Here is a 10,747-nt window from a genome sequence, read left to right on the forward strand (position 1 = left end):
CTAGCAATCATCCCTTGGCAGTAAAAATCTACACAAAACATGCGTCCTTCAGATGCTGAATCATAATGACTATATTCCCTAGTTCATATATCAATTCATTTTATGATAGGTCTGTTGTCCACACTTCCCCATCTAACCACCCTCACATCTTCAACATTAAAATGGACTACCTCATAATACATTAAGTAAGTTACCATGCTCTGGGGGGAGTCAGAAGATAAAAGTCACTGATGAATGAGAAATCCAGCTTCAGAGTTCATGAAACAACATTTATATCACAGATGACACATTCATTCCAATTGTCACTCCTGTCAAACAAGTGAGCTGTCAAATTCCATACGCTATCAAAATCCCAGAGAGGTTCCACCCCTCAGCACAGGTAAAGCAATACCTTAATAAACCACAAGCGTCAAGGTTCCCTGGCTCCCACATTGCAAAGTTCAAACCTCACTTCTGCAGCCAAACCAAGGCATTTTATTCCTTTGTGTTTTTCATTAAACAGGTTACAACACAAAAATATTTTTATATGTAAATCAGTCCCCGTTCCCTTTATTGCTCACACAATACGTCCATTATGTTAGCATCACAGGACAAACAGATGGTTGTCCAGGACTTATTTTTCAAGAGTGCAGGCCTCAAAGAGTTAGGGTTATTTCACCTGAAGGGAAATAATGCAATTCTTGTGAATTACCCTCCATAACATCATGCTGGAGGATTTGCTTCCCCTCCCATTTTTCTGATTGCCTCCTAAAATAAATCCAGAAGGGTCTGGAGTTTAGGCCTCAAGCAACTCTGCAAACTAAATTTACAGACAGACACAACATTAGGCAAGCTGTCCATCTAACCCATCATTTCCTAGCACCTATTTCCTGCTGAAGCTGGTATGCTATCACAAACTATGTTGACACACATGGGCACTGAGCAGCTGGTATATGAGCAGTCTTGCAGGAGAGCAGGAATTGAGGGCAAAAGTCTCAAGGGGCCACGTTCCCCTGCAAACCTAATGTTTACTGACCACTTCCAGCAATCAAGACTGGGATAACTATGAGAATAAAATATAGCTTCAAAGGACATTTATGGTGAATTTTTATTTGTGGATCAAGGTTAGTGTTCTGTGGAAGGTGAAAATAGTCAAGTGTTCCCATAAAACATGTAACAAAATCTCCACTCTCTTTTTGCAAAATGGGCAAAGGATTTATTCCTGAAGGACAGCCAGATTTCTGCTAAAGAGATGCTTCCTCACCTTGCTTGCTGTATCTCCTCTGGAGTTCTGCATGATGTGCAAAGTAATCTTGCACCTGGTTTGAGTCCAAGCTCACATATTGTACATGTACCTATAGGAAAAGGACAGGGTACAGAACACAGGCAGTTAGGATGGACATCCGATGAAGTGAGCTGTAGCTCACGAAAGCTTATGCTCAAATAAATTTGTTAGTCTAATGTGCCACAAGTCCTCCTTTTCTTTTTACAGAGTAAAGAGTAGGGTATCATGAGAGATTGAAATGGGATGAAGACTTGGGATATTGGAGGAGAAACAGAAGGGTAAGATACTACCTGAAGACAGCAGAGTAGAGGCCAGCTCTGACATCCAAACCCCCAAAAGACACCTGAGGGAAACCTCTTGCTACCCCCAGCAGACTGAAAATGGAAAAGCTTCTGCTCGGAAAGGGGCAATAGGCCAAAGATTACATGTGAATAGCAGGACCTCTTGGGAGGCAATAGGGATTGGCACAGGATCACAGGACCTCGTATGGGGTCTTGCACACAACTCGTTGGTTCAGCTATGCATCCAAATGCTGAGCTTCACCCAGCACTGGCCTTTCCATGCATTTTTGCAGCCCAGGGGCTAGTTTTCTATAGAAGTTTTGAAAGGACCTAAGGAATTCATGGTTTTAAAAATATGGTGAAATATACCAAAATGCAAATAAGTCCCATGGTACCTGAGGTCATGAGTCTTCCCCCCCCCCCCGTCACATTCCCCTCAACCCCAAACTCCTGATATACCTGGACAAGAGTCCCTTTCAAAATGCCAGCAGTTATAGAGACCCTTCAACCCAGCTACCAGTGGCCTCTTTATCTCTACTTGACCAGACACTACACCCCCTTCTCTGGCTTATTTACACTATTTTGCAAGCAGAGCCTAGAGCCACAGCACCTCCACATGTATTACTACGCCACTGGCCAGGACGCTAGCAGATGAGCTGCTGATATGAAGAGGATTTCTTAAAAAAGAAAAAAAAAATACATTTTGAAGAGACAGGAGAAGACTTTATCATATAAATGTAGACTCCAGGGGATTCAGCTTTAGGAGCCAACACACACTGTACATCTGTAATCTTGCTCAAGCACGCCTGTCGGCTACATCAAATCCTTGAAAGATTTAATTGGTCTGCACAGCAAACTCATGAGACAAGCTATAGGCAAAAGTTATAATTGCCCTGCTTACAAGAGGCTTTCAATGAAATAGCACGCAGCACTTTTCCTTTATAACAGGCATTGAAGAACACCGTATGCAATCCATTTTTAAATCTTACTTTGAAAGCGGTATCATCAGAAGTAAAGAATAAAGACAGAAGAGAGGAAAAAGTGATCTAATCAGTATCTTCAAATAAAAAAGCTGGGCATGTTTAGTCACAAGAAAAGAAGACTGAAGGTGGACCTGATAACAGTCTTCAGCTATGTAAGGGGCTGTTATAAAGAGGATGATCAATTGTTCCCTGTGTCCACCAAAGCTAGGACAAGAAGTAATAAGCTTAATCTGCAGCCAGGGAGATTTAAGTTAGATATTAGGAAAAACTTTCTAACTAGAAGGGTAGTTAAGTTCTAGAACAGGCTCTAACGGAGGCCGTGGCATCCCCACCATTGGGGTTTTTAAGAACCAATTGGATAAACACCTGTCAGGGATGGTCTAAATTTACTTGGTCACGCCTCAGCATAGTGGGCTGGGCTTGGTGACCCCTCAAGGTCCCTTCCAGCCCTACATTTCTCGGATATATGCAGTCTGCTTTAATGTCTCTATTATGGGTTGTTTATGAAGCTTAGGTTTAAAAATAGCTTGTCATTAAAATCGTAAGAATAGCAATTTATGGTGTTATTTCTTGATGCCAAAAATTTAGCAGCAATGAATTTTTATTTTTATGCTTTTGAGAGAAAGGTAGAGAGACCAGTTTCTTTCAGTCTAGGCATATTTACCAAGCAAGGTCTGCAGTGAACACATTGCCCTCTGCCAGAGTTGAATTTCCTTCAGTGGCAGCAGTTTAAATGCCAGCTTAATACAGTGATTATAGTCTTGGCTTTACTTGCCTTTTATCCTGTCCCTCAATACTTAAAGAGCAACAAAGCCAACAATCAACGTGAAGCTAGACATTACATAAAGGGGCTTTCAACTAACTTGTCACACCACCACTCTTGGACAGCTGTGCCTACTTCTCACCCAGGTGTGCTGAGGGGCACAAGCACCAGTGAAACTCCCTCCACGTACCCCCAGAGGATGTAGGGCGTACGCCTGCCTTGTTGATTCCCTGCTCCATAGGGAAATTTGGGAGCAGCTGTACCCTCCACCTCAAGATCTATAGTAGGACTGTGGCTAAACGGCACAATTTAGCCATTTCTACACACCCACACAAAGCACCATTGAGCAAAAATCTTAAGACTTCCCAAGCTGCAATATGTGCCTTTACCAAAGCATTCAGCTATTTACTGGATTTTCTACACTTGAAAAAGGGTGGGGGGGAGAGGGAGGAGAGACTGATAAATATCCTTTTCCTATTACTCATTGAATCTATACCACTCTACATTTATCATTTATCTTACTTGCAGCATTGTGTAGGTTCTTGTTTCTTTTGGACACTTAGGCTCTTTTTTTGAGTCCTCTTTCAGGTTGTTTTCTGAATGTTCGGTCTACTCTGTTTATCACTCTTCTTAGAGTCATAAACATACGATTCTTTCACTTAAGTGAGCCGAATGAAAAAAATCAGTACGCCACACAAATGCAACTTGAGATCTGTTGAAAGATTTAAAATATGTAGATAAAAGCCAGCTACATGAGGCCAGAAAAACATTCCACAATATAGAAATCATTACAGGCCCAGTTCAGCAGCCCACTTGGGCACATACTCACATCCCATCACAGCCAGGGAGGATGCACCAGCATTAGAGCACGAGCCTAGGATCTGGGCAAGTCCCTGATGTGCCAGTCTCAGTCAACAACCTTGGACAATCACTTAGTCTCTCTTCCCCATCTTTAAAAATGGGGATAATACCACTTACTGCCCCTACCTCACAGGAGCGTGGTGAGAAGTTACCTTAAAAGATTGTGAGGTACTCACACACCACAGCAATAGGGGCCATATAAGTACTTAAGATGGATAAGCCCAAATCAATAGCATCACAAACTGGAATGCAGGCAATCATGCCTAGTAGTCTGAGCAAGAGCAACTGCCAGGAAGCCAGTAATCAGATCCAGGAAGCCAGCAGGAAAGTAAGGGCAAGTCTGGAGACACAGCAGATCCAGGAGCAATCACAGCTATAGCCAGCAGAAGCATGAAGCAGCCAGAGCTCAGTTCCTGCTGTTGGGCATAAGAGCAGACTGTCTGACTTCCTCAGCCACTCAGGTGGAATGGTCAATCAGGCCATCCTGCCGTGGCTCAGCTGCCCAGAGCCTGGGCAAGCACAGCTGCAAGTTCTTATTCCTGACAAAGGAGACTTTAATGTGCTTTGCTGAAGCTGGGCCTGCCAGGGCACAGTAAAACTTTCCTTAAATGCTGATGTGCCATTACAATTTTGTTGTATTATTTATTAAATGCCAGTAGTATGCTTGGTGCTGGACGAAGGAAGATCAAGTCCCTGTGCCGAGGATTCCAAGTTACAGGTTTAAAAAAATCTGAAGAATACTAAAAATACTGGGCTAGAGTCTCAGATGCTGCAAGTTGGTTTAGACCTGGGCCAGCAGGCTTGTTGCCTCAAGGGTGGGGGAGGAGGAAGAGTTAAAAGCAAAAGAGTGCAATGTCTAAGTCCCACACTTCAACCTGAAGTTCAGGCTAGCTTCAGGAGGGGGAGGAACAGATCCGAAAGCTACAAAGAGCAATAATATGTTTTTAATAAAATTGTTGTTTTAAATCTTTGGCTTTTAACATCCACTTTGCAAGCCTCAGAAGCAACCAAAAGCCATTTTGTGGCAGTTTCCTCATTTTCATATATTATAGAGAATCTCCAAAAGAGTGCTTCCACTATCAATACAGGTAGTGAATGGAGTCTGGCTTGGAGGTCAATAGCTGTAAAATAATGCCTGAGGGAATGAAAAATGGCCTGAGGTTGTGATATAACACTGCCAGCCAAAGGCTGAGTGCATTATTTCATCATCAGAGTAATTTTTTGTCTCAAGGACAATATTTTACACAGCTATTCCTTTTGGGGGGAAAAAACAGGCACACACAACAATAGGTATAAATCCTACTTGTTGAGGGGAATGCTACTCATTTCATTACTTGAAAGTATCGTGCTTCTGAGCACATGCAATTTGGCAAATGACTGCCCAATTTTCCAGGAAACAACAGGAAGCTATTTCAGTTCATGTCAGGATGTTTTTGCCAATCCAGCGGTCGGAGCAACAAACCAAATGCAAAAGTGAATTCTCTGTTAATTCTGGTACAGATGTAACACTGACCCCCAAAGTTCCTGCTGAGTGTGTGTTTAATCAATGCACTCTACTGGTGGGACTCACAACTGCTTAAGTGTGCGATGCACGTAGTCCCTTTTGTAATAAATCTGTGTGCTGCAAACAGACAAAATTATTATGCAACACCCACAGGATGCCAGGACTAGAATCCTGGTCTTTCAGCTCTAAAAACACAGCTCTCTACCCCCTGAGCTGAGAGAGAACTCTGTTAGCTGGCAATAGCAGTAGGTTGCATATCCTATCTGAGGCCACTAGCGGGCAATATCACTTGCAGACCCAAAGCCAGGGTGCTATGAGGCTAACAGAAATTCTCGCTGAGCACCAGCAGCAGGGGCCTGTGATTTTGGAGGAGGGTGATGTGAGTTCAGCCCTACTGTCACCATAAAGTGTCATGTTGTACAGCTGTGACACCACGTGTTCAAGGGGGCTCCCAGGTGGATCAGCATAGTCATGTTGACTGGAAGCTACAGGAGACCAGCAGGGGGCCTCAAGGCAGTGCACCAGTGGCACTGTGACTCCAGTTGGTCCCATAAAACCACGAAGACCTTGGGGGATCCATGGAGGTTGGGGGCTGAATCCAATGTTCCTTCCATGGGAGAGGTAAATCCTCCCTCCCTACCACTATAATAAGCTGTGAGACTCTCACAGAGTTTTCCTCTCTTAGGCTTCCTCACTTCCTCCCTGGATTTAAGAATTTATCTGCTACATTTACAAACATCATTTCTTATGGTGATAATAGTTTCCTGTGTTTCATTTCCCTTTCCATTAGGGAAACCTGTATTTGAAGCAAGAGGCATGCACTGGTTTCAGAGTAGCATTCGAGCAATGGGTTTCTATGAACGAATGGCTTACATACTGGTTGACACTGTCACAAGATCAGCATGACAGCAACACAGTGGATTCCTGCAGTGTGTAATTTTGCTGGCAGTGGGTGGAAGCACTTCAGAATTGATGTTCATGGGGATTGATTGTAAGATAATTCAGGACACATTCAGCCCTGGCACAAGCTAATGAACTCCCCTTGGCTTGGTCCCTCAAGTCTGCAGCGACTTGAGTTTCACTCAACGCAGCTTGTCATGCAATTAGTCTCTGGAGAGATTTTCAGTGGGAGCTAGTTATTAGCTGTATGTAATACAGTATACTATTGTAATATCAGCTGGCTCCTCTATTACTGCTAGCAAAGTGAAACCTCTCCACAGGCTTCAGAACGTGCTCTGTAGTCACCTTTATCTAAATAAGACTATATTTGAGCCATCTTTACAACATAGTAACAGAGGCCTTGGAACAGAACCTCTAAGAGCAGAAACTTGCAAGTACATAACCCCACATAAAGTCTGATCCAGCTCCCACCGGGCTCAGTTGTGTGACCTTTATTCTCCGTGGTGAGTGCTTACACTTACTTGACATCAGTGGGACTCTTTACATAAGGAAGTGCTCACCTATGAGTAAGAGTTGTACAATCAGGCCCACTGAAGTCAGTTAGAGTCTTTCCATTGACTTCAATGGGTGTTGGATAAAATCATTAGTCTGGAATGACAACTCACGAGGGTATTGTGTAGAGCAGACTGCATTAAGCCCAGTAGAAGATGCAGTATGTATCCGAAAGCCCCAGCTCCTGGCTTCATGAGAATTTCAGCTTTTCTTCTTAATTTCTAGATTTCTAGTCCACATGATTGTGGAAGAACAGTTGGAAAATTTGACCCAATGTAACCTAAAGGCTCAGACAACAGGAGGCAAAGAAAAAAGCAAAATTCATGATTTTGCAGGCATGTCATGATTTCTGAATGCTCAGGAGTTGTCAATACTGATGCTGGAGGAGCCTGAACAGCAGCTGAAAGTTGCTGAAAGAAACTAAGGAAGTCAGCTATATTAAAAACAGGGAAATATAATTAGTGCAAAAACTTCATGGTTAGTATCTTCTATGCAATGAGTGTGATCAATAACATCTGTAACTGTGTGCTAAGATATAGGTAACTGGATCTTGGAGCTGGATATAAGCCAATTGCTGCTTGGGTCAGGAAACGATTTCTCTGTAACAAATCATACTGTATGAGTGCACGACTGGCTAATTGCCATCTAGGGCTAGGTATAAGATGGATAAAGTCATCTCTTTCTACTTAATCAGCTATCAGTCATTTCCAAAAGCAACATACTAGGCTATGGATGGTCTAATACAGTACGGTAAATCCTGCATTTCTCTATATGCTGTACATGATTTTTCTATTTTCATTCAGTGTGTATACATGGGGATGGGGGAACAAATGTGGTTCTAATCTTTCCAAAAGGAAAGCAGAGTAATCCTGACAACTGCTATCAAGTGAATTCAACTTCAATCCTTGGTCGAACAGAAAAAATTCGATAAGCAACAAACATGGAGTATAATGGAACTGTGACCAATAAACAACAAATCATGCCAGGCAAAACATTTAATACAGTGCCTCACAAAAATCACTGAAATGTTTAATTCAAATTGGTTTGGATAGGAACATTGTCACGTGGCTTGAAAATTAATTGAAGGTCCCAAATAAAGGGTAATGGTGAACTGCAATATTTTGAATGAGGGAGGAAGTTATAAGTGAGGCTACAGAGATCAGCATTAGGTCCAGTTTTATGTTACATTTTCATCTGACAGCTGAAGAGGAAACAAGTAGCACGTTACTTAAATGTGCAGATAATAAATTGGGAACTATAAACAGACATAACTACATCGAACTAAGAGGGGTCCGATGGGTGGAAATATGGGCAGGAAATAAAGAGACTTTCACTTGCAAGGCCACACATCTGGGAAAAATAATCTGAGCCTCAAACATTTGGGGCAGGGGAGGCAATATTTGGGGAAGAGTAACCCCAAATGATACCCAGGGTAACAGTGATCAAAATAATAGCAGAGCCACCATTAAAGGTTGTCTGTTTTTCAAGAAGTGCCATTTTTCTTGGAACAAATATCATAAGAATATTACATTTCATAAACACATGTATAAAGCCTCATTTGGTAGATTAAGACACTAGAAATGTCTCAGTAAAGAAGTGAAGGAAAGAAAAATGTCCATGCATTTGCTGAAGCTTTACTTTGTTAATTAGCAGAATGATTTTCTGTAGGTGGCTGGGGCAATGTAGTGCAACAGGAGGATGACAAACAAGAGAGCTGGCAAGAAACTGAGATGGTACAATTCACAGGATCGAGGTCTGGGTTGCAAGGCCTGGGACTTGAGTTTTATGCTCTTCGAATGCTCTCCAGCCTGAGTACTCAAAGCCTCCCTTCCCACTTGTGAACAAGTTCTCCACTATACTTTCCATAGTCTAGGTTCTGCGCCTGTCACATTGCTTGTAACATCCCTAGGGATAGTTTGCCCTGCTCCGTCTCCAGCAGAAATATACAAGTGGATTTTTCTCCAGTATCAGCATCTCCCTGTTTTCTATATCTGGCAAGTCTTTACAAAATAGGGAATGAATCTCCATTTCCAACCCCATACCAGTATTTTCTTACTCTCCACAATAGTCTTGTATCGTTAATCCCCCACCCCACATTGTATTAAGACAAACTGCAAGTCACAGGCCTGGTCTACACTGAGAAGTTATATCAGCCTAGCTATGTTGGTCAGAGGTGTGAAAAAGCCACACCCCTGACCCATTTAGCTATGCCAAAAAAAAACCCCAGCACAGACGCAGCTGTGCCAATGGAAGAGGACTTCCATTGACATAGCTAACTTCGTCTGGGGAGCCTGTGTTCCTACACCAACAGAAAAACTCCTTTTGTCAATGTAGCTGCGTCTCCAGTAAAACCATGCCCGCATAACTATGCCAGTAATAGTCTCTGTTGTGTAGACATACCAATAGAAATCAAAGGCCTGGCTTCCATTTCCCTTCTCTGACCATAAGAAAACATTCCCTCATCACTACATAAAGTTACAAGCTTTATTTGTCCAATAGCTCTGACAATGTCCAAGGCACTGTACAAATACAAAAGAAAGCACAGACCCCAACCCCACACCCCAAATTGTTTACACAATAGAAAGACTAAAACAGACAAAATAGGGAGGAAAAGAACGCAACATTCTAGTAAAGGGGCCAAATGGCCACATCCTGATAATCCAAATTTTATTACTACATTACAAATACATAGACCTTCCCTAAATACCTGAAAACTTCACCATGGGCAGTCCAGTAGTTTCTTGTCAGGCTTTATGGTAGTAAGAGGAAGGGATCTGCATGAGTAGGGCTGGTTGAATGTTTTCTGACTGAACAGTTATCAGAAAACATGGATTCGACTAAGTCAAAATGTTTCACGGAAACATACTGATTTCATCTACATTTTTGCAGGAAGTGATCTAAACTTTTCATTTTGACTTTTGTTACAATATAATATAAAGGCTAAATGTTTCTATCCAGTATTCTATACTTTGGAATATTTTTTATCACAAACAATTTCCTAGATTTCTTTCATCCCACTTCAGGGCAAAACCAAATTTTGAAATCTTGGCATTTCCTGCAGGATGGAAATTTTATTTTTCAAACAGCTCTAGGTAGCAGTCTTGGAGATTAGCTCAATATGTCAGATGTGCCAGTGTAAGCAATGGTGAGGAGATGCTTGTGCAAGAAACAGACACTGAAGATGATGGGGCAGAATGGAGGGATGAGCAGGGCAATGTGAAAAGAGATGAGGGCAGATAATGATGATGTTTGTGCTAATTTGCTGCCTGTTTCATACCTCTCCATTACCCCAGCTCTCTGGTACCACAGACACAAGAATCACAGCAATAAAGCATAGCCTCAAGCATAATGAAAGAAGGAGACTCTTACCCTCAGAGGCCCCACTCAGACTGGATCTCCAGCATTTTCTGTTCTCATTGGAGTGCCAGCCATCCACTAGAGGGTGAGGAGCCCCGGTGGGCCAGCCTATATTCCACCCTGGTCCCGAGGCCCGCCAGGGACATCAGCTGGCAGCTCCTCCACGGAGCCGTGAGCATAGGCGTGTACTTGGCATGGTTCACTCCCATCCCAGACACCTGCCCCTTTTGCGGCATGAGGGAGACCCTGGAGCACATATATCTGGAGTGCACCAGGTTGCAG

At 42.7% G+C, this 10,747-nt stretch overlaps 1 long non-coding RNA gene across 4 annotated transcripts in view; it reads right to left on the reverse strand.

Moving 5' to 3' along the window:
• Nucleotides 1–4,578, reverse strand: part of LOC122461672 — a 28,857-nt gene extending 24,279 nt beyond the window's left edge. For 3 of the 4 annotated variants that reach the window (XR_006283756.1, XR_006283759.1, XR_006283757.1), the window contains exons 1-3: nt 4,305–4,578; nt 3,814–4,003; nt 1,244–1,334 (exon numbers count right to left, since the gene is read on the reverse strand). This is a non-coding gene — a long non-coding RNA (uncharacterized LOC122461672). Of the gene's footprint in view, nt 1–1,089; nt 1,335–3,813; nt 4,004–4,304 lie in introns of those variants that run through there. The other variant, XR_006283758.1, reaches the window with a different exon arrangement.
• Between the last annotated feature and the right edge of the window lie 6,169 nt (nt 4,579–10,747).

Source organism: Chelonia mydas, chromosome 9 (genome assembly GCF_015237465.2).
Source record: "Chelonia mydas isolate rCheMyd1 chromosome 9, rCheMyd1.pri.v2, whole genome shotgun sequence".
NCBI lineage: Eukaryota > Metazoa > Chordata > Testudines > Cheloniidae > Chelonia > Chelonia mydas.